The sequence below is a fragment of the Ylistrum balloti genome, unplaced genomic scaffold (assembly GCF_031769215.1).
Source record: "Ylistrum balloti isolate Yb309-2 unplaced genomic scaffold, AGI_CSIRO_Ybal_v1 Utg369772, whole genome shotgun sequence".
Lineage (NCBI taxonomy): Eukaryota > Metazoa > Mollusca > Bivalvia > Pectinida > Pectinidae > Ylistrum > Ylistrum balloti.
Genome location: NW_026781965.1, coordinates 1,278,021 through 1,284,020, shown reverse-complemented (window position 1 = coordinate 1,284,020; position 6,000 = coordinate 1,278,021).

Genomic DNA, 6,000 nt, shown 5'->3' with positions numbered 1-6,000 from the left:
TTTAATTCTATCTGACTCGCACTCTATCTGTTTGTGACATGGTCTATATTTACATAGAAATGCATATTTAAATCCCCCGTCAGAGACCCAAAATAGACCCCTGAACCTTGATATTATAAGAAATAGTAGTCTTAATTTTCCTTTTTGTGGCTCAGTGAAATAAATCGAACCTTTCTGGAGGTTTTACATCCTCACTTTTGTCTAATGTCCAATACGTCAAATGTTTTCTGGCATGCATTCGTAAAAATACTAAAGGGAAGGGAATGGGCTAATATTTAGTGGTGAGAATCCCTGAAAAGGTCATCAACATCCATCAAATGTTAGCATTTACACATTAAGCATAGAAGTTCCTGATATATGCTGTATTTAAAATAGATGTCATCACGGTATTTAAACAATACACTTCTTCTGCTATTGTTGATTATAAATAATCTAGTATCGCAAGGACTTTATAAAAACAACAGTGTTATTTTGATATGATAAAATACATTCTATAAGGTAACGAGTCTAGTGGTATAACTAGTTCTCTTTATGATGGCCCTTTTCCATATTTATCCGAGAAATAGATTTTGAAAGTCGTATTTGGTTTAAATACTGGTAAAAGAAGCAATCCATTTGACTATCTGAACTTGAAATACACTTAATATTCCACGGTTAATGAAAGACCTCACAAAACAAGCGGAAGATCTCAGAATATTTTTTTATCACAACTTAGTGGACGAATTCAACCTTAATCATTTGGATGCCGTGATTTGTTACCAGAAAAATATGTAATTTCATCAAGTGTTGCAAAGAAAGTACCATATCAGTTTAAATAACTCAATTATTCCCTAAACAGTCTCTTTACAGATAATAAATAGGAGTACAGTACTCGAATATGCATAAGCGTCGAATAATGAAAGTTGCAGGTGCTAATTTTGACAGCAAAAAAAAACCGACATATCAACAGAATCTGAATTACAACTCAAATTTGATTAACCTACGATAAGGAAAGATTTACACAAAGTACAAAGCAGATAAGATCAGACGTTCCAGGAGGGTAAGCGTCTTCTGCTTCATTGATAACCCGCTCTAATAATTTTGTTGTTTTCCAATGTCATTGTAACACCTACATTTTATACATGCATTACTTTGTTTTTGCTAGCAAATGTTTATATTTTTGTTTGCTGGACCTAAGTCAGTAAGTCAAAATACCTGTCAATATTAATATGTAGGTAAGGCCACGATCCTATATTACAGCTGTAGTTGCGTCCACATCTATACTTTGGGACTTCATATCATTTACTAGAACTGAATTAGTCCATGCATACGTGACATAAATCTACCCGTTTGTTGGGTCTTGTATTCAATTGCATAGTAGCGCATTTCATAATGTACATAATTCAATTATGATTTTTTTAAAGATTGAGTTCTTGAGTTAGTGCACGCTCTCATTTATCCATTTTTTTAGCATCTGTTTGTACAGCTACCGTCATTTCTGTTTGTACAATTCCCGTCATCACATATTTACATCTGTTTGTAAAGCTGCCGTCATCACATATTCACATCTGTTTGTACAGCTCCCGTCATCACATATCTACATCTGTTTGTACAGCTCCCGTCAGTACACCTCTACATCTGTTTGTACAGCTCCCGTCATCACATCTCTACATCTGTTTGTACAACTCCCGTCATCACATATCTACATCTGTTTGTACATCTCCCATCATCATATCTACATGTGTTTGTACAGCTCCCGTCATCACATATCTACATCTGTTTGTACAGCTCCCGTCATCACATATCTACATGTTTGTACAGCTCCTATCATCACATATCTACATCTGTTTGTACATCTCCCATCATCATATCTACATTTGTTTGTACATCTCCCGTCATCACATATCTACATCTGTTTGTACATCTCCCGTCATCACACCTCTACATCTGTTTGTACAGCTCCTATCATCACATATCTACATCTGTTTGTACATCTCCCATCATCATATCTACATCTGTTTGTACATCTCCCGTCATCACATATCTACATGTGTTTGTACATCTCCCGTAATCACATATCTACATCTGTTTGTACAGCTCCCGTCATCACATATCTACATCTGTTTGTACAGCTCTGATCATCACATATCTACATGTGTTTGTACATCTCCCGTCATCACATATCTACATGTGTTAGTACAGCTCCCGTCATCACACCTCCACATCTGTTTGTACAGCTCCCGTCATCACATATCTACATCTGTTTGTACATCTCCCGTCATCACATATCTACATGTTTGTACAGCTCCCGTCATCACATATCTACATGTGTTTGTACAGCTCCCGTCATCACATATCTACATCTGTTTGTACATCTCCCGTCATCACATATCTACATCTGTTTGTACAGCTCCCGTCATCACATATCTACATGTGTTTGTACAGCTCCCGTCATCACATCTCTACATCTGTTTGTACAGCTCCCGTCATCACATATCTACATGTGTTTGTACAGCTCCCGTCATCACATATCTACATCTGTTTGTACATCTCCCGTCATCACATATCTACATCTGTTTGTACAGCTCCCGTCATCACATATCTACATGTGTTTGTACAGCTCCCGTCATCACATATCTACATCTGTTTGTACATCTCCCGTCATCACATATCTACATGTGTTTGTACATCTCCCGTCATCACATATCTACATCTGTTTGTACAGCTCCCGTCATCACACCTCTACATCTGTTTGTACAGCTCCCGTCATCACATATCTACATCTGTTTGTACATCTCCCATCATCACATATCTACATCTGTTTGTACAGCTCCCGTCATCACATATCTACATGTGTTAGTACAGCTCCCGTCATCACATCTCTACATCTGTTTGTACATCTCCCGTCATCACATATCTACATGTGTTTGTACATCTCCCGTCATCACACCCCTACATCTGTTTGTACCGCTCCCGTCATCACATATCTACATCTGTTTGTACATCTCCCGTCATCACATATCTACATCTGTTTGTACATCTCCCGTCATCACATATCTACATGTGTTTGTACAGCTCCCGTCATCACATATCTACATGTGTTAGTACAGCTCCCGTCATCACACCTCTACATGTGTTTGTACATCTCCCGTCATCACATATCTACATCTGTTTGTACAGCTCCCGTCATCACACCTCTACATCTGTTTGTACAGCTCCCGTCATCACATATCAGCATCTGTTTGTACAGCTCCCGTCATCACATCTCTACATGTGTTTGTACATCTCCCGTCATCACATATCTACATGTGTTTGTACAGCTCCCGTCATCACACCTCTACATCTGTTTGTACAGCTCCCGTCATCACATATCTACATCTGTTTGTACATCTCCCGTCATCACATATCTACATCTGTTTGTATATCTCCCGTCATCACATATCTACATCTGTTTGCACAGCTCCCGTCATCACATATCTACATGTGTTTGTACAGCTCCCGTCATCACATATCTACATCTGTTTATACAGCTCCCGTCATCACATATCTACATCTGTTTGTACAGCTCCCGTCATCACATATCTACATCTGTTTGCACAGCTCCCGTCATCACACCTCTACTTCTGTTTGTACATTTCCCGTCATCTTTGTTCGTATAATGCCCGTCATCACATTTCTACATTTATTTGTACAGCTCCCGTTCTGAGGTACCCTCGTCTGTTTGTAAAGCCTCATTTACGAGATATACAGGTATATTTAAAGAATTATGCAATGTATAAGATGTCCGTTTGTACTTTTGAACTTAACTTTTTTAACTGTCAATTGTCATTATTAGTCGTCAGTACTTGTTATTTTCATTTGATGATAAGAACGTCGCCATTTTCTCGGCGATCGAATACTAACACAACTATTTCGCCTTGTTTGCACGAAGTAGCGCGTGTAGTTTCAACAAAGTCTTTGTACAACAATTACTTTTTAAACAATTTATAGGAGATATTCCAAAAGAAACTTTAAGCTTACATATATTTCATTGTTCGGCTTGACAAGTAACGAGAACGTTTTATGATATTTCGCGAGGCATTCAAAGGTTGTGGGTTTATCCTTCGGAATACACTTAATGTATAACGTTTGACAAAATACATATCTATACATAGGGCATAGGGGGTAAAGGGAACATTAGAATTTTAGAATAGATATTCAATATTTTGGGTTTTATTAAAGGTTTCAATTTCACTGTCATGATACAGTTTTTTGAGTTCAGTTTTCATGAGTATTTGCCAACAAACACATAAGAATATTCCAGTAAAACATCGCAATGAAGTCACGATGATTTTTAAAGACGTGCAAATTCAACTGTTTTTTTAAAATAAAACATTCCAAGAGTCGTGTTAGATACTGCTGGTGGAATATGTACGCTCAGTTTAAATTCATTCAAGATATATATGACGTTCTTCCGAAATTATCACATATGTGAAAATTAGAAAATTAGAAAATTACAAAATGTATTGAATTATGGGCATATGCACCTGTCAAGCTGACATTTTCAATCTATTTGTAGTTTCTTCAGTTGCGTCCTAGGTTTAGCAATTAGGCCCCTAGTGTCAATGATGAGCCTAAGAAGGGCGGAACAGCTGTATGATGCGCTTTAATTCATTATTTTAATAAGTATTATTTAGTATATATATATTTCATTATATATTTATATTTAATTTATTATTTGTCACGAAGTGTATCTAATTCCGAACATATGTACAGTGTGAGTCTGGAGTTTAACGATTTCACATATCGCATGAAGGTAACTAGATATCATGGTTGTTCCAACTTTCTATTAATTGTAACTATCCATGATACTGGGAGTCATAATTATGGAACTCCTAACAGAAAGTCTTATCAAATGTAAAAAATGTAGAATACATAAGACCAACATTCTAATCAATCTCAATATTTTGGAAACTATTTGATTTCAACATGCCAAAATGGTTCAGAAATCATACGGGTATTGAAATCCACACCTCAAGAACTCGAATATATTCAATGAAATTTGTGAGACCAAAATTTGTTTAAGTAGATATAACAAATCATGAAAGACGAAGTAAAGTGGTACAGCAATTTTACAGCAGAGCATCTTGAAGAACAGTGAATTAGTTTAAACAGAACTTCGTTGCAATGCGTTTTACATATCAAACGAACAACAGCATATAAAAACAATTAGATCGATTGAATTATAGGACTAGTCCGTCTCCCCATCTGACATTTATTTCCATCAATGTCTATTTTCCTCTGTTGCCTCTTGTGTTTCAGTGTTTAAGACCTTGGCATCATTGACGAGCTCTGAAAGGACTTATATATAATCTTTTATTTGGCTCTACTCAATCTGATTCTAAATTTGTCTCTTTTGTAAAATCTTATTAGCCGTCCTAACGTGTAAGTATTTTCTTATTTCTACTTTATCAACAAAAAGTAAAGTAAGAGGTTTTCGGTAATCTTCATAAAAATGTGGAAGAAATCGTTTTTTTCATACGTTGTGTGGCTTTTAGAAAGACTTCCTTGTTTATTGTATCACAACATTAGCTCAGCAACCTAACTACTGCTAGTGAAAGTAGAACACTTATTCAAAATAAATAGCAGCTCCCGACAACATCTCGATACTCCGGACACCATTTCTATTATCGATGTAAGCTAATCATTGGTTTACATTTCAACCTACTGTTTGCTAAGGTATCATACTCAGAACAGTGAGACATGGTTTAGATTCTTTAATTCGTTCACTACAAAACTCAAACTTGCCTTTATTGTGAACAAAACCATTTTTCATATTAAACATGTCATGTACAATACTGGTTGTAATATAATACTACTGTTACACAAGAGATGAACATGATGAAGACGGGTTACCCATTACCGTACGTACCATCAACTATATACTGTTTTCGTTAGAGGGAGGCATACCAGTGTATGTACTTTCAGAATCTGACAGATTGTAAATGTTTTATTTGACTTTCTCATCGCATTTTAACATTA